The sequence below is a fragment of the Peromyscus californicus genome, unplaced genomic scaffold, assembly GCF_007827085.1.
Source record: "Peromyscus californicus insignis strain IS unplaced genomic scaffold, ASM782708v3 Scaffold_20__1_contigs__length_68692818, whole genome shotgun sequence".
Lineage (NCBI taxonomy): Eukaryota > Metazoa > Chordata > Mammalia > Rodentia > Cricetidae > Peromyscus > Peromyscus californicus.
Window position 1 is genome coordinate 9635840 of NW_026294503.1, and position 26340 is coordinate 9662179.

General features: G+C 39.4%; 1 pseudogene; it reads right to left on the reverse strand.

Moving 5' to 3' along the window:
• Nucleotides 1-16187: 16187 nt before the first annotated feature.
• LOC128117203 (60S ribosomal protein L5-like) lies at nt 16188-25203 on the reverse strand (annotated as a pseudogene).
• Nucleotides 25204-26340: the final 1137 nt, after the last annotated feature.

A 26340-nucleotide genomic window follows, 5' to 3' on the forward strand; every position in this document is an offset into this window, starting at 1 on the left:
TTTCATTAGCACTAGGCTATTGTGGTATACAGTTGTCAGGAATGGTTACCACACCAGCTAACCCCGCAATCTCTCTTGTATTTTTTTTTACTGTATTTTTTCTAAAGATATCTCCCCATAAATGATTTTCCCCCATCAGGGTCATGAGGATTTCCTGGGGTTAGATTTTAGTCATTTTTCTGACAGGACAGCACAGCTTCTGTCACCAATCTCTAGAAGGTAGATTCTCAGCTGGAGTGGACATGGGGACGTGGAGATCTTTTCTTCAACTTTACACAGCACCATGTCTAACACTAAGAGTAGGGATAGTTTTCATATGTGCCATGTTCTTTAGTATTTCTCTTCCCTTTCCTGTGTGGACCTGGACTGGTCATGTCAGCTTAGGTCAGCTTTTTTCCATACTTATTTTACTAAAACTTTTTATTGCAAAGATAAGTATGAACGGGCACTGAATTCAAAGATTTTTTTTCCTGTAGTAATTGAAATGGTGTGTTTTATACAATTTGTTAATGAAATGAAGCACATTGATTTTGACGTGAACATCTCATTCCTGGAGTAAATTCAATGTAGCCCTGGGTTTTATGTGCGGTTGTCTTTGGTTCAGCAATGTTTTTCTTAGAACATCATGTCTATGTACAAACAGACTGAGGCACAATTTTCTCTTTTGTTTGTCCCTGGCTTATGTTGGTCTCAAGCACATGTAAACCTCAGGAAACACACTGAGTAGACCACAATCTCCCATCTAGATGATTTTCCTTCTGACCTTCCTTCTCTTCCTCAGGCGGCTCCAATGGTATCGCTTGCTGTTCTGTCTGCTTTTGCCTTAGGCCTTGAGAACTCTTATTTTGAATTGTAACAAAAGTGTTTCTTTCTTCCCCATGCAGGTATCCAAACTAGTTTTCTCAAGCAACAGCTTAGAAGACCTTATTATATAACAGCTAAAAAACGTGCCTAACAGGTATGTATGCTAGCTGTGGAAGTATGTGTTATCAGAAAAAACTCTGTTCTTGCATGACTTAAACTTAATCCAAAGTTTTTACAGTTCACCTTTTAAACACACTCTTAAATGTGTTTTACCATTTCTTTAACTTTGTTCATTTCCTTCCTAATCAGTCATGTAGTCAACATGCTTAGGGTCAGTGAGTGTCCAGTTGAGGCTTAATGATTTCGGTTTGACCTAATGATTTCCATCTCCATCTCAAGTCGTCTTAGTTCATGAGAACTTTGTTTATTACCAAAGCCACCACTTTAAAAAAAAAAGTCTTCTGGTTATGAATACAGGTAAAATGCAGTTAAAAAAAAAAACATTTTAAAGTGTCCAAACAAAGATGTTAAGATTTCTTCAAGTGACCTGGGAAGCTTTGTCACTAAATGATAGTTGGTCAGCTGGACACTGGCATGTGAATTTGGACCATAAATGGCAGGATGAGATTCGCAGGGTTAATGTGGGAAACTGAGCACAGCACCGCTGCTCAGTGATGTCAACTATGTTGGCTTATCCTTCAAATCCTGGCATATACTATTCTTCTACTTCTATTCTGCTGTGGACCGTCCATGTTTTCAAACGTGCCTGCTTTCAGGCTTCCCCCAACAGTTACAAGTTCTGAGCCATCTGATTTTTTTTCCAATTTCATCCTCCCCTTCCCTCAAAATCACTCTAGTGTTTCCAGGTTTTTGAAACAATTCACAAGAGGAACCCTTCCTTGCTCGATTCCAGCATCCCTAAGAAATATTATTTTTTCCTCTATGTTCCCTGAACCATTTATTTTTTGGAAATTGTATCTTACAGTTGGGGATTCACTATATTAGATGGGGATGTAATGTTAATCACCCATCCTTTTAATATTTCAGTTAAATAGTCTGAGTCATCAAATAACTTTTCCAACTATGTTCTCTTACATCTAGGGCCCACATTCTAGAAAAAGTCTGAGAAGGACGTAAGTGCTAATAACCATTAGCACTTACATGGCACTGAAAATATGCGTTTTACGTATATTTCCTCATTGTTGTAATTCTATCTTATGTATAATTCTAGCATGCATATTGTACACGACGATATTTTGTTACCCAGGGGTCAGAGAAGTTGTTTCAGGTCATTCAACTGTTCTTTGTGTCTCAAACGTGTTATTTTCAGCCACATTCACAGAAAGCCACAGGTAAAAGAGGAAGCAAGAGGTTTTGTGAGCAATTCTACAAACCAGCGTGGCAACAACAGGTTTGGAGCTCAGGTGGCGTGGTGAACCAGAGTCTAGGACAAAGAGGCTCTCTTCTCACTTCTGAGAGGTCTCATTCTGGCTTCAGTGCAGAGAGGATTCATAGGAAGACAGCGTCCCAAACACCCTCAGGGTGTTCTCACTGGCAGCCGTGGGATCCCACGTCCCCGGCACATCTCCCCCTCTTCTTGCATCAGCTGCGTGGACACAGAGAACATTTTGTGCTCAGAGAACAATGCTGAGGAAGATTTTGAGTGTTACATATCATGAGGGGACTCTTTACAAATATCAAAAAGGACCTTGGGAAGACTTGGGTGAGCTGTCAGGAGTCCTTGTCTATGAGGCACTAGGTAAGAGGCATCGAGGTCTGCGTTATTGTTATTGTCATAGCAGAGCTGCCTGCGCTAACAAGGTCGCTCTGTGGGTGATCTTCCCTCTGCCCCACAATTAGCTTTGCAGAGAGCCTTTACTACTTCTACCTTACTGGAAGCCAGAGAAAGAACTTCCTGAAGATCAGTCTTGCTGCAAGCAGCAGAATTGGAGTCCAAACTCAGACGTCTACTTCTGAGTCTAAAACTCTTGTTTGCTCCGCTCTCCAATACCGCCTTCTCATGATCGTTTCTTTTAAGACACTTCCGTGTCTTCAGATTGACCCCAGCAGGCCAAGCATTCCTTTCTCGACGCTTAGCATTTCTCATGACCTAAAAATTAGAATCCATTGATCTTCCCGTAAAATGAATTCCCCAGTGAATTTTTTTCCCCTCTTTCACCGTCAATCAGCTTCAGTCTGCCCTCCAATCTGGTGGTTCTCAATGCGGGTTTTTTTTTCTTCCAGAAAGTGTGGGTTTCTGATGTCGTTATCACTTTTAACACGAGGGTGTCTGTGTATGCCACAGCTGTCCAGCTGTCATGTGGTACACAGATGACAGGAACCCTCCATTTCCCACAGTCCACCTCATAGAAGTGTTTTTTTCAAATGTTCACAACAAAGTCAGTTTCCCAAGACATTACGTCCTTCATAAATCTCAGCATTTTCCTGCTTAAGGAATTCTCCAAACTTTTTCTTTAATTGGAAAAATAAAAGAGAAATACAAAAATTGTATCTCAAAAGTAGAAAGGAAGAGGGGGTGGCTCTAGAATATTGTAGAAATATAGTCCTGTGGAGGATTCCACACTGGACTGGTCTCAGTACTTACCAGTTCTGATAACACTGTAAGTTTAATTTTTCTCATAGGTAATGAGGTCCCGCAGTACATATGATTGTTAGAAACTTCTGAAGAAACTCCAGTTCATCTCTTGCTAAAGGAGAGGGCAATGCCAGTGCTTAAGCCAGTGTTAGCCATCATCTCTTCTTGAACCTGTATTCAGTTTTGCTATTATTTGCTTGTCAGGGAAGCATGTTTTATTCATTTGGACACCTCAGCTGCCATATGACTACTCCCCGGGGTGGGTTAGCTTAACCATAAGTGCTTCTTCTATTTTCCTCTCAGCTGCACTGAGTGGCTTAGCTTAAGCAAGTAATTTGGGGTGGCATCTTCCTGGCTTGTACCAAATTCAAAAAGGTAAGACCACCTCAGGGTAGAGAAGAATTTATGCACCCATGCTACAGCATTGAAGTTTTTATTATATTATTCATATGTAGACAGGTTGTGTTTATATAAATTAAGTTTGTATATTTATAAGTATATATATATTTATTTATTTATAAGCTAGGAGAGGTTTATGGGGATGGAGATGACTAGAGAGGCAGAAGACAAAGCTTTGTCTCTGAGTCATTGTCTTATAGTAACGCAAAATTTTCCAAACTGCTTAAAGAAACATCAAGTATATTAGGGCAAGAATATTTCCCCATAATATTTTAATTACAACAAATGTTCTGAGTCTCAGAAATGGACCCATTCCTTTCTAATCTCTTTCCTTTATTAATCTTCATTTTTTCATTTATTTTTAATTTGAACTGATGTGTAAAATGAAGCATCAGTTCCAAAAATATGCTCTGGGCTTAATACTCAAATTGTAGGAGGTTGAAAAAAAAATTTTTTTTTGAATAAAGTTCCCTTCCTTTAGCAATCATGAATAAACTACTTGTCCTTCACCTTGTGGATATTTAGAGGAAGTTCAGAAAGGACAACAATGAGAAGTCGTGAGGGTTGTATCAATGCTGGGCTGTGGTGTCTTATCAAAGTGGCTGTTGCTTCTCTAACAATATTTCATTGAGGCTGGTGTTGGAGAGGCCATGGACTGTGGAAAAGTGTAGTAAAGTATTAAAGCATGTAAAGGGGGAAAATTTGTTGAGGCATATTGTCATATATGTATTAGAATCTCACAACTTTGCTGCTGAACACATGCCCTAGTACCACACATAGCATGTGACTCTCCTCCATGAATGTCACCCTCATCGACAGATGGCCAAGCTCTGTATCCTACGTATACTACTCCCTCCCCAAATTCTTCACCCATCTACCCTCCTCTCTCCATAAAGCCTGTTGTCATTCTCTGTCTTGAATGCAAGTATTGTTTTAACCATTTTTCCTCTTCTGGCAAGTATCCTACCTTTGTTATGGTCAACTGAATTTATGTCTTAAAGCCTCTGTGGATTCTCAAAGTTTCTACAAAGAAGCTCTTCATTGTGTAGTTTGTCTCAGAGTTTTTCTTCCGGTGCTGATGATGGAAAAAGAGCCCTGTGGGTGCTTAACAAGTCCTCTACCATCAAACTACATCTTTGAATTCTTCACAAATAGTGTAATACAGAGAAAGGAGCAATGCCAGAGACAGCTTACAGTCGCCGAGGATTTGCTATGTCCCAGTCAGTCTGAAAGGAGTCCATTAGTCCTTGGAAATGGAAGTAAGCACTACTATTTTCATTTCACAAGTCATATTTTCATGACCCAAGCCTTCAAACAAGTGAATAATTAGTAAATACTCAAGACCAGGCATTTTGACTTTGGAACTGGTGTCCTTAGAAGAAAGGCACTAAATTAGAAAAAAGAGAAGAAAAATATGAAGTTACCAAGCAGTTGAGTTGATCACAAAGTAGAGTTGGATTGTGTGTTTCAGTCTCATATCATGAGAGTATTCAAGTAATCAAAACCCCACTTAGGTGTGTTCTAACTCTCTCTAACCATTGCAAAAAACCCCACTTGGGGTGTTCTAACCCTCTTTAACCCATTATAAGAATACCATCCGCCGGGCGGTGGTGGCGCACGCCTTTAATCCCAGCACTCGGGAGGCAGAGCCAGGCGGATCTCTGTGAGTTCGAGGCCAGCCTGGTCTCCAAAGCGAGTTCCAGGAGAGGCGCAAAGCTACACAGAGAAACCCTGTCTCGAAAAACCAAAAAAAAAAAAAAAAAAAAAAAAAAGAATACCATCCATAGTTTCTCTCAAAAATTATCTGGTCAGTATTATCCTAATCTGGCAGGGCAGAATACACATCCAGAAATGTTAAGACCCAAAGCTCTGTTGTTAGCTGTAAGGTTACAGCCTTTGATTCCTATATGGCATATTCTGAACTTCACATGTGGCCCATTTCTATCATGTGCCTCTGCTGCCTTGCTGACCAAACAACAAACAAACTAGCCTTCCGTATTCTTGGGCTTTACTTTTTCCCTCAGCCTCCCTTTTCCAAGGTTGAGCAAGTCATCCTTTTCATTCTATCTACTTTGGTCACTTTTTAAAAAACACACTGCAACATTTGTGTTCCTCTTCTTTGCCCCCTCCAGGTTAGATGCAAATGATAATGAGTAATCACCTGAGTTGTTCAGGTGCTGACCTAACACTTGGCTTTCCTTTGGAAAACTGCAACTGTACAACTGCACAGGCAGAGGCAGGGACTTTCTTGTCATGTACACGGTATGAAATCAACACAACGGAGCAGATGGGAGAGCGAATGTCACTGCCAGCTGGAACTTTAGAAAAGAATGATGTTCTTAGAACCTCAGGAGTCATTGAGCAGAGTTGAACCTTGTCTATGTTTGGCAATGATTTAAGGATACATGCAACACTCTGGCTTTACTCAATTGCTTCGTGTTTTAGGGGATCATGGATTTGATCTGGTGCATGATGGAAGCAGCCTGGCAATCCCTGGGCATGACACTTTGGGTTGGGATGCACTTCAGAGCTATTTTTGGTATTTTCCTCCAATCAAGAGTCATCTTGCTAGAACAATACCAAACATATTTTTCTATAGTCCAACATTCCTGTGCTTACTGCAGAGAACTAGAACAGCATGGTTTTTCTTGCATTTGGGGCATGCGGAGTTGCTGAGAATCTATAGAACTTCAGTAGTGATTTCTATTTATTTCAGTTAGTGCCTGTAAAGTATTTGGAATTAATCAAAAATTTTGATTTTTCTTGTCCATCCTATAAAATACATATATTTTTCCTTCCCCAACAGCTTTTTATTTAGCATGACTTACTCTAGCAGAAAGAGCACATAAATTAAATACTGAGTAACTCTAAGCCACAGAGCAACCTAGTTGTCCCCTGTAATTACTAGTTGTCTTAGTTAACGTTTCTATTGCTGCTACGAAACACCACGACCAAAAGCAAGGTGGGGAGAGGACTTATCTAGCTTATACTTCTGAATTGCTGTTCATCACTGATGGAAGTCAGGACAGGAACTCAAACAGGGCAGGATCCTGGAGGGAGGAGCTCATACAGAGGCCATGGAGAAGTGCTGCTTACTGGCTTGCTTCCCATGGCTTGCTCAGCCTGTTTTCTTATAGAACCCAGGACCACAGCCTAGGGGTGCTCCCAGCCACCACGTTCTGGGCCCTCCAACATTGATCATTAAATGAGAAAAGGTCTTGCAGCTGGATCTCACTGAGGCATTTCCTCAACTGAGGTTGTATCAAGTTGACACATAAAATCAGCCAGTACACTGTTCTAATTATTATCACAGAGAAAGAGACAGTTTCATTACTAGCAGTTTTGTTACTTTATAATTTGGGGAATCCATTGTGGTTATTTGGGGGAGGAGTTTAATCAGAGGTCTCCTCTAATTATGTACTCAAGCCCATCTTGATGAGCTTCTTAGATATTACTCCTGCATTTCCTTTTGTTTTTTTGGATTCTTAACATGCGCTCTCATTTTTCTTTTTTTAAAGAATTACTTTAATTTTTGAAGTTATAATATAATCAGATCATTCTCCTTCCCTTTTCTCACTCTAAGCCCTCCCATTACTTTCTTTTAAACTTATGCCTTCTTTCACTTTTATATATTTAGTGTACTTATATATTAAATATATATTTATATATTTAATATTTAACACATAATATATTATAATATATTAATATAAATTAATAATATATTACATATTGAATATAAGATATATTTAATATACTTAAAATTTAATAAATATTAAAGTAAAATGCATATATTAAATTAAAAGTTACATATATATATATATATATATATATTCCTAAGTACATAAATACAACCTGCTTAGTCTGTATAATGTTATGTGTATGTATATGTTTTCAGACCTCACCATTTGAATTGGGTAACCAATTGATGAGCTCTTCCCTGGGGAAACCTATTTCTCTGGTTCTCAGCATTGCATTCCTTAGTTGCCTGTATTTCTTTTTGTAGGGTTGAGACCTCTTGAGCTCTCTCCCTTACATGTTAGCACATCTATTAATGTCATCCTTGTTTGGGTCGTGTTTAAGCAGACATGTTTAGGAAGAGTTCGTATGTGTAACGTCTAACATTTCTGGGAGACACAAATTCACAGCATATCCCCTATTTCTCTGGATCTTACAATGTTTCTGCTCCTGCTTCTGCAATGTTCTCTGAGCCTTGGGTGCGGGATTTGTATTATAAGTCTGTTTGTTGGGACTGGCTTCCACCACTCTCCATTTTGATTGGTCATAGTTTTCTGTACTGGTCTCAGACTGTTGCAAAGAAAAGCTTTCTTAATGAGGGTTTGGGAACTACAAGTCTCTGTGGGTATACCTACAATTATTTAGAATGTAGTTAGGGATTGTGTTGATTTAGTGAAGTGGTGGTAAAGTCATTTAGTAAAGTCATGAATCCTCCAGGATCCTTGACATCTTTAGCCCTAGGCAGTTGACTAGGTTTCTAGTACCAGGCACGATTTCTCTTTTATTTATTTGGTATCAAGCTCAATTAGAGAGCTGTTGGTTATTACCAAGGTATGTGTGCCAATACTTTATGCTTTTGGTCATCATGCAATGCTGGTCATTGTTGTGATTCATAGGCACTGTAGTTGGGTAGGACTCTTGGTTGCTTCCCTGTGGGATGACTCATCCCTAACAGGCTTGAGGGCCAGCCGGCCCAAACCAGTAATAAGGTACTTTCTGAGAGTCAACCTGGGTCTGTCTAAGGGCCATAGCAACAGTAGCTGAGACATGATCTGGGGATGACCTGGACCAATTAGAGGCAGCCATGTCACACCAGCAGATGCATATTCATCAGACCTTCCCCCAGGGCAGGGTGGAGGTTATATAAGGCTTGCCTCTTCCTGAATAAACTGAGCTTATTTCAACATTCTCCCAGAGTCTGTGTCCTTGACTCTGTGTCTACTTGGTCCCCTCCCCCAAAGGGAATAACAGCACAGGACCCTGTCACACTTCACTCTTTTGGAAGCTTGCATGGTGCCTTCTGATACCATGAAAACCACTACTCAGGGAGGAGGTTTTTAGGTCAGTTCCAGCTCAGTAGCCTCTGGGCCCTGTGTTTGAGATGCATTTTGTCTTCAGTAACAGGAACTTACCTTCCACCTCTCATGGGGCAACCATGGACAATAGCAATAGGCTGTTATGTTTTGGTAGTCTCTTGGATAACCATGACTAACAACTCACAGGAGAACTTCTCATGCCTGGTATTGGGGTTTTTGGTAGATGGTCTATGACTTTTATGGGGAAACATTGTCAGCCCTGATAGCAAATTTTTCATTTATACTAAGGATGTATATTTATACACTGACTTATTTTTAGGTAGATTATTAATAGTATAATTCCTTAGAACTTTTTCAGACATCTTTTCTCTTATTTTACTCTCCTTCCTCCTTCTTCTGTATTTAACTCCTTCTCCCTTCCCTAGTTAGAGCCTTCATTTTTCTTATTTCCCCCTTTAGATCACTTGTACCTTGATACCCCTCTCTTTACCATACACCCCCTTTGCCATGGTCCTATTTTACTCTATTGGTTTCTGCAATTACTCCAGGTTATGTATTACAGCTAAAGATGTGGTGCTAAGAGCCTCAGGTGAGAGAGAATACAGTATTTTTCTTTCTGTGTCTGCCAACCTTATTCTATACGATCTTTTCTAGCTCCATCAATTTACCTGCATCTCATTTTTCTCTACAGTGAATATTATTCCTTAGTGTATTGGTACCACTTTTTTATTACCCATTCATCAGCTAAAGGACATTTATGTTGTCTACATTTCTTAGCCATTGTGACCAGAGCACCATTAGACATGTTCTCTTAACATTAGTGTGTCTGTGTTTCAATGCTGCCTGTCTTAAAACATATCCCATTAACTTAAATGTGCATGCAAATTATCTGGAGATGCCAGCAGACAGATTCTCTGTTAGTTTGGGGAGATGGTCAGAGTATTCATTTATCAGTGTCAGGTGGTGGTAATGTGGCTGGTCTGATTAGAGTATACCTTTATGCATAATGAATTCACAATTAAATCAGTGTGAGCAAGGTTAATTAATAGTCCTTCTTCAAGTAACTGGTCAGTCATTGAAAAAGTACACAGTGCTACTGTCTACCAACTGGGAAAAGCATGAATTCTTCACTATATATTGTAGAACCATTTAATTTTATTTATTTCCACTGCAATACCACCCACATTCATGCTGTTCTTTGTCTTCTCAACTCTTGCAGTTGTTGCTGAAGGCACCCCCCACACACACACACACAAATGCTTGTGCCCTGTTTGCTGCCAGCATTGGCTACATAGCAGGTTTGAAATTAGTCTGAGCTGCAGGAGACCTCCTCTCTCTCTGTCTCTGTCTCTGTCTCTGTCTCTGTCTCTGTCTCTCTCTCTCTCTCTCTTTCTCTCTCTCACACACACACATAGATTGCATATATAATCACCCCTCTAATGTATAAAATACTGCAAATGTCTCTTGTTAACTTTCAATGTAAAATCCAAAATTTAAAAAAAATTGAAATTAAAATATACTTACTTCATTTTTCCTTTTCTTCCTTTCAACATACCCTCACTTTGCTCATTCTTTTAAATTTGTGGCCTCTCTCCTTCTTAATTGCTGTTGCATATTTATATATGAATATATATTTCTAAATATATGAATACAATTGCAAAGATTTTGCTTAATGCTTGGCTTTCCCTTTGCTTTCCCGTTTGATGCCCCAGCTGTTCTGAGGAGAAACTTGCTAGTTTGATCACCTGTTTAAGCCTTGCTCTCTAGCTGCTCTTTTGCCTGGAATGCTTCTACTCTTTTTTTATATCTAACATCTCTCTTCTGACCTCATACCAAGGCCACTGCCTCAGAGAGCCCATTTGACCTCTCAGATTATTGGGGTATGATGAGATAAGCTGTTTTAGTGCTCCCTTTGGGGAGTATCATCATAGACCTAGTTATATAATTAAATATGCAAATAAGCCTGGTCTGCCTGATATTTTACTATACAAGGACATGACTCTTCTCTGTCTCTTTATTTTTTAAAGATATTGTGACCACCCCAGTGTCTGGCACAAAGCAAGTGCTGAAAGATACTTCAGAAAAGTGTGATTTTTAAAAACGGAAAGGGAATATAATATTTCGATTCATCTACTTTCTTCTGTTCAAAACAGATGGTTTATCAGTTTTCAAGTAATCAGGCTATTACAAAAACACATGTCTTAAAACACAGCCTTGTCCCTTAGTTGTACTTTAAAGTGTATGAATCCCTCCAGTATGCCTATACTCTTCCCATGTTATACATTTTTCCTCTGGAGTCCATGAGATGATTAATAGAAAACTTAAATTATTTACATATAAAAACCCCAGCTGCTCATGAATCTGAAAGTGTTTAATACACTGCCACATACAACCTCCTTCGGCTTCATAAATTGTTTCCGGTGACACACTGCCTTTGTATATGGTGAAATATTATATTTACTTAAGAATTCTGTGTCAAAAAGAAAGATGAATGTGTGAGAGCACCCCAGGAAACCTTTGTAATTTTATTATTTGGATCTTCTAAGATGCCACTTCTTCATCTTTCTTCTCTTGATTAATTTCATACCTATTAATTTATGATAATATGGACTGAAACTATTTCTTGAAGCTCTGCCATCACTCTGGGGCATAGGGAGATAAAATTCCAGGTGCCTGACCATGGTCCTACAGCCTCTATGTCCTTTGGCAGTTTGAACCACTGGTACTCTGGTCCACAGGTCTCTATGATCTCTTTAGAGAGCATTAATTTACAATTATGCTTCAATTTTCCCAAATGACTGGAGAATCACATTGGATTTCAAAAGATCCATGCATCTATCTTGTGTATAGTGAACAGGAAGATAATTCCAATGGAGGAACAGAAGTGGCTCTGTTTGTGGCATCATGCAGTTATCTCCTGCACCCCTTGATTAGTCTGATCGCAAAAGGTCAGAGACAATGTCCTCGGTCTCCATAGGCATACATATTCAGTTTCTCCAAAGTGGTAATTCAGTTTTATTCTAAGTCTTGGGTGAAATGGGGAGAATTGTTCTCTTCAGATCCACTGTGGGCTCTAGGCCAGCAGCAGCTGTCAGCTCAGCAGGGTTTCAGCATGGCATTCAATGAAGACTGACTCAGAGCCCTTGCCAAGGATGAATGAAAGCCCCGTGCGTATGGGAAAACTCTTAGGTTGTCTGTTCCCTTTGGTTTGCTGCTGCTTTCCTGGCCAAGTCTCACTTAGTAGAAGTCAGGAAAAGGCTGCTCTGCCATCAGGGTTAGTGGAAATACCCATTTTGTCAGTGCAGCTCAAAGGAGGCCCCTGGTTTTCTGAGCTGAGATGTTCTGTCGCTGAAGGACCTGACTCAGCGGCATGATACCATTACTCTCAAGTCACATTTCCCTCTCATTCTTACCTTCTCACATGCACATATTCATCTCATATTGTTTTCAACAGTTTCATTCTATGGCTATCAAAAGTATTCTTACTGCCATTTATTGTTCTTACAAATCTTGGCTTAGCTTTGGCCTTCCAATTTATATTAATAATTTGAATGAACACACAAGCATTGGTGAAGTTTTTAAGTCACAGAAGAAGCAAGAAGGTAACCAGTCTATGAGTGCCATGGTTTGGATATGAAGACAACATCAAAGGCTCACGTGTTGAAGGTCTGGGCCGCCACATAACAGTAATATGAAGAGGTGGCTGGATTGTGACAATACTCACCTCAGCAATCATTTAATCCACTTATAAGCTCACAGGGAAACAGACTATGAGGAGAGCTCTGGTCTGAGGAAAGCCACTGAAGCCATACTCTTGCACGGAATAACTTGGTCTTCTCCCTTTGTTGTCTATCACTCTGCTTTGGGGCCAGCCCTGAGTCCACAGTTTCGTCTCTGAAAGACCTCTTGCCCATGTGAGGTTATTTGTTGAATAGAAAGGTTTAAAAACATTCATATGAAAAAACTTCAGGCCTTGGTTTGAATTCTCTTCTCTTAGTTTGAATTTCTTTTTTTTTTTTTTTTTTTTTTTTTTTTTTTTTGGTTTTTTGAGACAGGATTTCTCTGTGTAGCTTTGCGCCTTTTCCTGGAACTCACTTGGTAGCCCAGGCTGGCCTCGAACTCACAGAGATCCGCCTGCCTCTGCCTCCCGAGTGCTGGGATTAAAGGCATGCGCCACCACCGCCCGGCCTTAGTTTGAATTTCTTATCTGAATATATTTCTTTCATCATGTTTCTCTATAAAAATTTTGCATATTTCTTTTCATTCACTTACAGGACTGTTCTGAGTCACGCCGTGTTTTACAACTGGGACTAGGCACAGGGACACAATAATAAACAAAGCCACGGTTTCCTCCTGTGCTGCACTCAAGTGAGAAGTGTGACAACCAGAAAGGTAACGGCGCTGGCAGATTCCACTGGTGAATGGCTCTTTCTGTGTAAAATAGACATGATTTTCATATTTCAGAAACTATTCAGAGAACTAGTTTTAAGCTGAGAGTTGAATAACAGGACTAATTCAAACACGTGGAGAAAGATGTTTCAGGCAGAGAAAAAAGAAAAGAAAAGGACATGGAAGGACACATATTTGGAAACTAACAGAAGTCCAGGGTAGCTGTAGGATATCAGAGCATGTCCTGACAAAGCTTAGTGAGCCAGACTGGGAAAGAGTCCCAAGAGACTTTGCAGGCCATAATAAACCATCAAACAGTATGAGGGAGGCCCCATGTGAAAGGTCATTTGTATATGAATCTAGGTGATGACACAAGGAATCACCTGATTGGTGATTTGTGAATAGACACACTGACCTTCAAACTGATATGAGAGCTGAAAGAGAAACTTAGCAACCCCAGTCACTGTCCATAGCAAAGTATTTAGAACAATCAGGTTCTGCATTGTCAAGAGTACAGCACATGTTAAATTTAGATAGTGTTGTGTATTCTAGCACTGAGAACATTTCCAGTGGGTATATTGACACATTGTGTTGTAGCAAGCTTTCTTGCTGGACTGTCTTGGCATAGCCAGCCCCCAAATAATGACAGGGAGACTTGTTATTAATTACAAAAGCTTGGCCTTTAGCTTAGGCCTGTTTCCAACTAGCTCTTATAACTAAATTAAGCTGTTTTTATTAATCTATGTTCTGCCACATGGATTTTACCTCTCTCTCATTCTATATGTCCAACTTACTCTACGTCTCACTGGCATCTCTCTGCCTTTCTTTTCCCAGAGTTCCTCTCTACTCACGAAAATCCTGCCTATTCTCTCCGGCCTAGCTATTGGCCATTCAGCTCTTTATTAAATCAACCAGAAGTCACCTTAGGCAGAGACACATCTTCACACAGTGAGGTGTAAACACATATCCCACAACATTGTATCAGTCATTTAATACTACATACAAGACCTATTTATCTAGGTCAGGCAAACAAATGCAAATTTCTGGTCAGACTCGCCTGAGCCAGACTTGCTAAGAAATAGTCTAAAACAGCCTCAAGAAACTCCTTTTAGCTTTTGATTTCCATGGCTCTTCTCTACATGGATGCCTATCAGACTTGGACTTTGTACAATATTCCACATCTGCTAATATTTTACTTTTTTTTCATTCTTAATATGCTTTCATCACCCTCCTCTGTTCCATGTTAAAATGTGATCATTTGACTCCTAAATCTTCCCTCCACTTGGTTTTTCTGTGAGGCTGACCATTAAGCTATAAACTTCTAATACTTTAGAAACTTCCAATACTAGTGCAATTTCTGTAAAATTCCAACAAAGCACTTTTAAACCTATTTCAAAAGAATAGATTAATTTGTTTCCTTAGGCTTTGTAAATAGTAGGTTGAGCCAAAGGTAAAAGAATATCTTATTATTATCTGCATTACTGTGCTTTGGAGCATGTGACTAACTGGCCCAGAACTGGGAAGAGACTCCTATAATAAAGCCAGGTGATAGAACAGCACATGTCCAGTGTGTTCATGTGTAGAACACATCAAATAAGTAAGCTATTCACAGACATCCATTACATAGCAGAGGCCTGGAATAATTAGTGTGCTCCTGGCAAGAGATGAATGTGGACAATAGACATTTATGTAGAGTTCACATTAAGGGATTACTGCACTATTTTTTGAAACATAACCATCTGTAATTGGAAAGCTAATAGTTCTATATGTCTTGCTCTTTTCTGGTTTCTGCTAAATATTTCTACTTTTTTTTTTTTGATCTGAGTCTAGATGTGAGAGGCTGCTAAGTGGGATAGTATTTAGAAGTTAATAAAACTAAACTTAACTTGCCAGGTAGCTCTTGAATAAATAGGATGTTCAGAGTATACAGAATCTGGTATTAAAAGATACCTAAAAAGATGCTGTTGTCAAAATATGTAAAAATCATGATTCTTTTCTAACATGTAAATGATATAAATAAATTAACATATATTTCATACACTCAGCACAAAATGATAATTTTAATCTCTCTCTCTCTCTCTCTCTCTATATATATATATATATATATATATATCAGTATTTGCATATATATGATCTTTTTCATGGCATTTCTTAACCCTGAGTTCCTAGTTTTGAGTTTCTACCTGAATATCTCATTGATGATCTGTCTTCAATAATAATGCTTTATTCACTTTATTGAGACCACAAAGATCATTTGCAGAAAGATTACAAAGCATGAGAGGCTTTGATTAACAACCTATTTGCTTTTCAGAAAACCCAAATGTTACTTAATGGACTGAGACCGATTTGAATAAATTTGTTATTTTAACTTGAAATACTAATTAAGTACATCTAATTTTCTTTAGCATTAAAAGCAATAGCTATATAAAAGAGATAGGTATACAATGCTTGACACAGAAGGTCACAAGTTAAGAACTGCACCAACAGTCACAGCTCCCAGTTCTTTTAATTGTTTTTATTTTTATTATTTTATGTATATAGGAGTTTTCCTAGATATATACATGTATGTCACCTGCATGCCTGGTACCTAAGGAGGCCAGAAGTGAAGATCAGATCTCCTGGAACTGGAGTCACAGGTGATTGTAAACCATGATGTGGGTGCTAGAAATGGAACTGGGATCCTCTGGAAGAGCAGCCAGGTGTCTTAGGCCACTGAGCAATCTCTTCATCACAGCTCCCTCAATTTTGATAACAAAATCTGCATTATTAGAAAAAAATATCTATCCTGTATTTCCCATATGAATTTGATCTTAAAATATCCACATGGCTTGTCTTTCCTTGTTAATAACTCAATCTAATAAATTCAATAAGTGTGTTTGGAAAATAAGGTAAAATATTCTTTTTTATGCTTTGTCAATAAGTTTATTATCCTTATGAAAAGAAAATCTTCATAAAAAATTCCTTTTCCTTTTTGCAGCCTCCTTCTGGGCTCTGAGGAAGGTTGTCTCCATTTGAAATCAGTGACCTGATTTCTCTTGGCAAGTAACATTTTGATACAGCTCCACCTCTTTGTATTAACTTCCCTCTTGGGCTTCTTCTCTTTAAGTGGATTCTCAAGGATAGCAGCATGATCTTCTTGCACATCTCCATGTCTGGAGTTCTCTCGTTCATTACGTGCTGAGAGAACTGTTTCTTACAATCATCTCCATCACTGTCCATTGGGTAACACATGTAGTTTGCACTATTCTGAGCCAGGCTGTGCCTCTGCTCGACTTCTGCACTAAACTCCTTGCTTCAGAGTTATAACCAGGGAATCATTTGGTACTGTGAGGGATAGACAAGGCTCCATCCACAGATCCCTTCACAGCCCAAAAACTTTATTGCTAGTTGTGGTTTGGGCATTATCTGCATCCAAATACTGGCCAGCAGCAGACCATTACAATATACTGCAGCATAATCTGTCAGGTCAACTTTAACAGTATATTTTGGTAGTTCATGTGAATATGCTGCACAGACCATCTTATCCCCTTCTGTATTGACATAAGAAACCCAACAGATGGGATCTCTCTTAGTTAAATGAACTATCGTCCTGTATTTGGATGTATTGTTCTTATTTTTGTTCCAGATCACCAATTGTTTGTTGGCATAGTCAGTTTTCCCCTCTCATCATCTCCTAAATTTCACTTGATATCTCTTACCAGAGTCCTTATTCTTGACTTTTACGACTCAATCTTGCAGAATAGAGACCTGCAGTACTTACACCAAAGTGCCCAGGGGTCACCACCACGTAACAATTCACAGAAAGTCGGGCAGAGCTTTTTTCCAAGCATTTTTCCTAGGTCTTAATTATGTCTAAAATTCAAATGAGAGAGGTGAAAGGACACGGACAGCTTCACACAGGAAATGAGTGGCTTTTCATGCGGGAGTCACAAATGTATCGCATCTGGTTTCCTCTCTTGTCCGTGTATCCGTTTTAAAGAGACCTAACCACTTGGTTTTTGGTGCTTGCTCTATGACACTGGAACCATAAGGTCCCTTGGGACTCTACTGGGTAACAGCACCGTGAGCTATAAGTGGTGGCTGCCCGTATGTTAGTTCGGCTGTGAGACAAAGCCGGACGTGCACTGAGAGCAGGCTCCGTGCTTTTTCTCCAGACTCCGTAGAATAAGGCTACAGACGTCCATGTTTTCAGCATGTCCCATGGTCAGACTCAAGACGGTCCAAGGCGCAAAAGCAAATCTTTGTATTTTCTTAATTGGTGCTTCTACAGGGGGGAGTGAGTCTCTAACATATTTTTCCCAGGCCTCTCTGGAACGTTCTATGGCTTATTGCTCAGAAAGGAGGAAAACAAACAGAGACAGACCTTCTTTGTGTAAGCGTTCTCAGCCTGCCAAACTGGCGGGATGCAGAGGCGATTTCCTTAGCGTTTGCAGCTCGCTCTGACTTCTGCACAGGGAAGTTGGGAAATATTTATTGTAGAACGGGGCCCTGGGAGATTATTCTTGGAAGGCACAGTCTCTGTGAACCTTTGTGTGATGACCTAAAAATGTCTTTTAGCTAGAATTTTGCAAGTGAGATGTGATTGTTTCTATCCAACACACACACACACACACACACACACACACACACACACACACACACACACACTACAAAAAAAACCAGAAAATGAATCTTCATATTTTGAAATTCAATCATATGGACTTGGTTTTTCTTGCTGAAGGTAATTTATATTTCCAGAGAAATGAGAAAGGGAGGTGTGTAATTTAGGAAAAACTTCAAGATAGTATATTGTGCTCTCTAAGATTTTGTGAACCATTGAAATTTAAAGTAGCAATATTTGTTTATTCATCAAACAGTGTATTTTAATAAAGAACGGTGCAAAATAAGAAGAAATACAAGCATTCAATTTCAGGGGCTCACAAAATGTATTAGTATCAAAAGACATAAATACTTACCTGATTCCAAGTGCTCTATTTAAAATTTCCATCTTTCTTGAAATAATGTTTCATCATTCTCATACCATCCCTGGCACTCTTGCTTTTCTCTAGGTTTGTGTCTTAAGTTAGTGTCCTAAGTCAGCCTGAGTACTTGGCTAAAGGAATAGGGTGCACACAACTATACTAATGGCATGTGCCAGGGTCCCCAGACAAAACAAGCAAGGGTCAACATCCCCAGGCACGTTGGTGTCTATTATGACTAGACTTTAGGGCAATGTATCTCCTGCAGCTAATTCTTCTGGTCGTCTTGATTCCTAACTGGTCTCCAGCTGACAGGGTTTCAAGTTTTCCTTCGTGTGGTTGCATCTAAGCTACCTCTGGCTTAGCACTGGCTTCTGCCATGTGCCTACATTCATCCAGTTCCCTCAAAGTCAGCCTGTTTCATAACTTTGGTGTAAATCTATCTTATCAAACTAGTATGAAAAGCTCAGCTTAAGTTACAGTTTTTCTTAAAGAACCCCAGGTTAAATTTGGAGGCCACTCTGCCTGACCCCTAAATGATGCTGGTCACTATGTTCATCTATACCAGCTGATGACTCAGGGATGTACCAGACGTGGCCTCCTTCAGGAGCCCTTAATGTGGAGCAGATATAGTTCTTCTTTACTTTTCTAGAATGTTCTCACTTCTTCACTCAGAAAGGACCTCAGGAGATGCCTATTCCTCCAGACTTCAATTTATATCCTTTCCATAAATTTCCTAGCATGGTCAGTTTTGAGGATTATTTTATTTTGCCCAGATCATATACACTTCTTTGCATTCCATTGCCCTGCACACCACAACCAACCCTTGAGTTTACTTTTATTACCTAAAAGAGGAATGAAGTCTCAGTGGGATTGGAGCATTCTGTGATTATAAAAATGGTCTTCTACCTTGGGGACCAAATCTTGCCACATTCTTCTCTTCCTGATAGCTAAGTTCCCCCACCAAGCTAATGAATTCTTCAGGTAAACGGGAGTAAAACTTCATATTTAGGAAGGCAGAAAGGAGCACACATGGTTAATGCTGAAGGCATCACCCAGTTTGCACTTAAGATGTAGGTCATGGTGGCTGGAGAGATGGCTCAGTGGTTAGAAGCACTGGCTTCTCTTTGAGAGGACCCAGGTTTAATTTCCAGCACCCATATTGCAGCTCACAACTGTCTGTAACTCCTGTTCTAGGGGATCTGACACCCTCAAACAGATACACACGCAGGCCAAACACCAATGTAACATAAAATGCAATACAATACAAATAAATAAATTATTTTTTAAAAGATGCATGTTATTTCCACTTGCCTTTTTTCCAGAGATTAAATACTCTTGCCCAAATTTTCTTTTCAGGAACGCTAAAGAAGTGAATGTTACCACTGTGAACTAGTGAGACCAGAAACTATCAACCACTTCTTGCAGTCATAATAAGCAGCACAAGGTGTTTCCTATTGGTGAAATTATTAAGGCCACTCCACGTAGTTAAAAGGGAGGTTTATTAGTGGCGTAACTTACAAATGAAGGGATAGGTAGGCTGAAGATATAGCGCAGTCTGGCGGCGGTATTCTCTGGGGAACTCTGCTCGGTCTACCTTTAGTGACCAGGGTCCAGGAACTAAGAGAAGGCGGCGCATCTGGATCTTGGGTCTTCAGGGCCCTCTCTTGGCCCCGCCTTGTAGGTGTGATAGTTACTGAAGCCTCAATGGGGGTTAGAACTTCCAGACCAAAGCTGGAATGACTACCCACTACAGTTTCCCTAGTAGAAGCTACTTTTGTATGCGTAGAAGCTACTTTTGTATGCAGAGGAGTCTTCCATGTAAGAACAAGAAGCCCTGAAGGCTGATAGTGCAGGAGGCAACATCTCCCACACCCCACCTCGATTCCCCTCACTCTCACAGGAGTGACTGTTTTTACACAGAAGAATACTTGCCATAGGCTCTTAAATGAGGAGATGGACAAAGCAGAGAAAAATGGAAAAGGCCAAGAGTTGTACAAGAAAAATGGAAGCAGTATGTGTGGGGAAATCTTCAGGGATTTCCTCCATGCTCGCGGAAGAATGGGAGACAGTTTGGAACATGACTGAGATCTGTAATCTTTTATTTCATCTTTCCTTCTGATGAGAGTATACATATGATGAAGGACACATAGGATGAGAGTGTAAGGGAATGAATCCATAAACTCACTATTTGTTTTATTTTTTCACTTTGCATTTCTGATCAGTGTTGTTCCTTAAGAATTTTGATGGTTTAAGTGATTCAGGATTTTTTTTTGTTTTGTTTTGAATTTGCAAGCATCAAGTCATACATGGAACAATTTGATCTGAAACAGATTGATTTTTATAACAAAACAGGTAAAAATAACCATTCTCTAGAGTTGTTGCCACACAAGATGCTGAGACAGAATACATACTGTGTCCTCTGCCTAGAAACTCCTTTCCTCCTGCTCTTTCTGTATTTTACCCTGTCTGCTGCCCAGCTCTGCGTAGCAGTAGTCCTATAATGAGAGCAGACTCTGTGACTCTTTATCATCCCATCCTTTACTGTTCCTGCTTAGTACTTATCATGATTTCAGGTTCTGTATTTACTTGTGCAATTTTAAAATGTTATCTATGTTGCACTATTTTAAATGTTAAATATCATAGTTCATTCACCAGAGAATAAAAAAAAGGGGCAAAGAGACCCTGTCTCCAGTGACAGTGGGTCTAGCTAGAACAAAGGGGAGTGTTGAATCCAAACACCTTTAACCATGGACAGGGCAATTATTTCGTTGAGCACCAAGTTGTCTTCCTTCTTCTTTAAATTGACAAGAGCCAATAGCCACACCCATTACTTCTCCATTCAACTCACAATCCTTTTTCCCCTTTCTCTGTGATGATATTTTATTTGTGCACCCCAATAAAACTTATCTGAAGATCAGAGAAAAAAACCAGCCACTATATTAAACATAGAAGTCAGGCAATGGCAGCACATGCCTTTTATCCTAGCATTCAAGAGGCAGAGATTCATCTGGATCTCTGTGAGTTCAAGGCCACACTGAGAACAGAACCAGGCATGTTGGCACACACCAGCACTATTATTACCAGCACTAACCATGGAGGTCTGGAGGTCTGTACAGACAGACAGGAAGTGATGTGGCTGGGCAGAGAGAGGAAGTAAGAGGGCAGAGACAGAAAAACATATAAGTGTGGGTATACAGGAAGTAGGTCTCTCTTTGACTGAGGATTTCTAGCAGTAAGAATATGGCTGGCTTCTTCCTGCCTCCCTGATCTCTCAGTTTTACCCCAATATCTGGCTCCGGGTTTTTTATTAATAAGACTATTTAGGAATTCGTCATACCTTTCCCCCTCCCTCTCTCCCTCCCTCCCCCTCTCCCCCTCTCCCTTTTCTTTTTCCCTCCTTTTTTAAATTGTACAATCATGGATGCTGTATTTATTAGAGAGAATGTGTATATAGAAGTGTGTCTTTGTCACTGTTCTATTGCTGTAAAGAGACACCATGACCAAAGCAACTCCTAAAAAAAAAAGCCTTTAATTGGGGCTTGCTTACAGTTTCAGAGATTTAGTCCATTATCATCATCGTGGTGGGGCACATGGCAGCATGCAAGCAGATATGCTGGAGAGGTAGCTGAGAGTTCTACATCAAGACCCACACTCAGCAGGATGAGTGAGACACTGGGCCTGGCTTGGGATTTGGAAACCTCAAACCCCACTGACATACTTTCTCCAACAAGGCCACACCTCCAAATCCTTCTCAAGCAAGGCCATTCCCTGGTGACTAAGCATTCAAATATATTAGCCTGTGGAGGCCAGGGCCATTCTTATTGAAACCACCACAGATTGTTCATGTGGATATGTGTGTACCACAATGTTGAACAGAGGTCAGAGTACATTCACACCTTCGGCTTTGTGATCTGGGGATGGAACCCAATGGTCAGGCTTACCCAACAAGCACTTATACCCACAATGCCATTCTGATGATTGTCCATTTCTTTGCTCCGCCTCCAAGCTTGGCCGCCACACCCAGCGAATGAGGGGGAGGGGACATTTCCTTCTACCTTCCCACTGGCTGGGAGGAGACAGATTCTGGTAAAGTCAGCAAAGAAGGTGCTAAACCACTGAAGAGCTGTGCACAGAAAATGTGCTGGGTACTTCGTTTAAACTCTTGTCACAAACAACTAAAGTACTAGCACAAAAGTGAGGTCCAGCCCACTTGTAAGCATGCTCAAGGTATACCATTCATGAATGTGAGTGCTGGGTACTCTGGTTCCAGGTTTGTGAGTTTACTGACCCAGATGCCTGGTGCTTGCTGCTCAGTATCTGGATTATCTGAATGCAGTACCATTTCAGACACTGAGCTCAGTAACTGTGCATTCTGAGTTCTTTACTTAGGGCCCTTCAGAAGCAAGCCTCTGGTTCATGATTTTCAGCACCCCACCTTCTTTTTTTTAGTGCACTTGTGCAACAAAAATCTCCCACTTCCAGGAATTGTGGGTTATTGAGCTAAGAGTGCCAGCTGCATGTGAATAGAGAAGTCCTGTGGTTTGAAAATAGCATACCCACTTCAGTTTGTATCCCTTAGGAAAAGCTGGCATCACCCCACTTTTGAGAGTCCTTCAGGGCCCTTTGCAGAAGAAGGGCCCTTCATGCTTGAATCCTTGCATTGTCTCCGTTTCTTCAGAATCTGGTCCCTGGGGAATAGTTCCCCTAGTACAGGCTAGCACTTCCGTTCCTGGAATCTGACCTAACTTCCGTGTTGCTCACTGTGTGCTCCTTTCAGCCAGTTCTGGGGATACCCTCAGCACTTTCCTCACTAGAGTGCCTGCCAGCTGTTTACCATGTGTCTTAGACACATCTGTGGAGATCTTCATCTCTCTATTTCTACACAAATCAGCCTCTCGGGGACATCGTCATGGTCTGTCTAGTCTCTGGGTCGCCATCACTTTAACCCCTCCCTGTTTATCTGTGTCTGCCCACCACATATATTTACGCAATTATGTCTTGTTTTTTTTATTGTTAACTTGAACCTACTTTTAATAGCTTCATCATGAATGAACGAGCTTATAAAAAGAGTAATGTGTCTTCCTTACAAACATTTTTATATGAATTCTTCTTTTATAGGCCCTGAATGACTTGATTTATCCAGGAAAATACAATAGAACACAGATGTGTGGGCCAAGTGAGCTTGCTCAGTAGTGTTCTGTGTAAAATGCTCTCAGGCATGTAAACATTCATAACAAAAGATGTACAGCTTTCCCCCTTTGGAGGCCTTTATTCTTTTTCCCTCAGGCTTGTCAACAGTTGGTTTGTAAATGAAATCTGTGGGATATTTCCTTAAATATATCACTACCAAAATGTGTGATTGAATGTTAAAGCTCACAAAGAAATCACTTTAATAAAATCATTAAACCATTTAAATTTATTAAACAATCTTCCCTGCTAAGTTAGGACCTTTTGGTTCATATTCTTGCTCATAGGAATTCCTGGGGTGTTTTTTTTTTTTCCCCTGAGCCGTTGAAAATGCACTCTGATGTGCTAGTGTAACATGGTATGCTGGAGTACTACTGGGTGGGACCTTCGTCAAGGATCCATTGTGTAGAATTCATTGAAATAAAATTATACTTTATATTACTAGTTTGCTTGTGAAGAATGCCTATATTCACTGGGTAACTGTGACCACAATAATTAGCAATTGATTTTCTTCTCCATACCCAAAGTGGATGTGGGATAATAATATACACTAGAGAACTGAACCTTAGTTATGATGGAAAGAGCTGTGTGCAGGAATTAATAATAGCAAGTGGGATATTTTCAGTCAATAGCAACATTTTAATCCTGTCTGCTTTCACAAAGTTTCTCAAACTGTGGAGTATTATTCTAGATAGTGTGTGTATGTGTGTATTTGTGTGTATACTAGACATTAGAAGTACACAAATACTTTATATATTATGTATACTTTAATAAAATATGTATAATATAGCATTATATTGCAATATGATCTATTGTGAAATTATATTGCAATATACACTTATTTGTAATTTATGTGAACTGATAGTAACACAAAATTATATTCAGTTATGTATACTGTTTCAGAAATTTTACAAAAGTTCATAAAAAGCTTACATCTGAAAAGAGCCTACTCTGCATTCTGAAGAAAATACCAGTTTAGAATTTCCATTTTAAGACACTCTCCCCCAACCCCTCAATAAAATATAGGTTATATGAACCAGAGTTTTTAGTTAAGAGGTTTCTCTTTTAAGACAGAAAAAAAACACTGCACATTATTATAGTTTGTGGTGTGTGTTTAAGGAGAATGAGGAATAACACATAATTTCAACTTATTTCTGGATTTAATATGATTATATATCATTTCATAGCAGAGAAGTAAAATTATTATCTTATAGTTGATTTTTCATTCAAATGATCTGAGTGTTAGTCACTCAAACAGACAAATATTTTCTGTTAAAACCATTACCAGCCAGTTATTTCAAAGAAATAATAAAATCTCTATCCTCACAAGTCCCATCACAAGCACACGAATTTGTTAACAAACATAAATATTTCTACCAAACCCAGTGATCTGAATTCAATCCCCAGAACCAACATGATGTAAGTAGAGAACTTACTTCAACAACCTAAAATAATAAATAAATTAAAAATGGAATTGAAAGGTTTACCATGTCTAGATCATATGGTAAACCTATTTCTAGGTTTGTGAGGGAACTTTGTTCTAATTTCCATAGTGGTAACACCAGTTTGCACTCCCCCAAACAATGAATAAGTAATTCCTTTTGTCCACATCCACACCAGCATCTGTCATCATTTATTTACTTACTTACTGTGATGGTTTGGAAGAAGATGCCCCACAGGCTCATAGGGGTGGCACTATTAGGAGGTGTGGTCTTGTTAGAGTAGGTGTGCTGTGGTTGGAGGAAGTGAATCTCTGCTCACTTCCTGCTACCTGCCAATCTGGATGTGTAACTCTCATCTCCTTCTCCAGCACCATGTCTGCTTGCACATTGCTATGCTTCCTGCCATGCTGTTAATGGACTAAATATCTGAACTGTAAGCCAGCGCCAATTATATATTTTCCTTTATAAGAGTTGCCTTGGTCAATGGTGTCTCTTCACATCAATAAAACCCTAACTAAGACACTTACTTACTTACTTACTTACTTACTTACTTACTTACTTTGCCTTAGCCTGACTAGGGTAGGATGAAATCTCAAAGTATTTTTAATTTGAAGTTTTCTAATGAAGTATTTCATTTGGTATTCTCCATGCCCACTTTTTAAAATTAGGTTGTTTGTTTTCATGGTGTTTAGTTTTTAGAGTTCCTTGTATATTCTGGATGCTGACCCTCTGCCAAATGTATAGCTGGTCAATATTCTCTCTATTCTGTAAGCTTCCTCTTGATGTGATGGTGTCTATTGCTATACAGGAGTTTATTTCATGTGGTCCCATTCATTAACTGTAGGTCTTAAACCTATGCTACTAGGGCTCTGTTAAAAATAAACAAACAAAAAAACTTCCTGTGCCTAAAATTCAAGAATATTACCTACATTCTATTTTTATCAGACTCAGGGTGAAATATCTTATACTGAGATCCTTGATCCATTTGGAGTTGTGTTGTACAGAGTGGGAGATAAGAATACTGTTTCATTCTTCTGCATGGAGCCATATAGTTGAACAGCCATTTGCTGAAGATATCACTTTCCCAGTATGAATTTCTGGCCTCTTTTTAAAAAATCAAATGACTGTAGAAGGGTGGGATTATACTGGGCCATCAGTTCTAATCCACTGATCAATATGTCTTTGTTTTGATTCCAGTTCCATACTGTATTGGTTACTATGGATTTGTAGTATAACTTGAAGTCATGTATGGTGATTTCTATGCAGCAGTGTATTTATTATTTGGGATTATTTTGGCTTTTCTAAAAATGAGTTTTGAGATTACTTTTTCAATTTCTATGAAGAATTGTGTTGGAATTTTGATGGGTATTGCAATGATACTATCAAGATACTTGTGCATCCATGTTCATTGCTACTCTATTCACAATAGCCAGGAAATTAAACAGCCTAGATATTCATCAGCAGATGAATGGATATTGAAAATGTGGTTTGTAATGGATAGCGAAATGTGG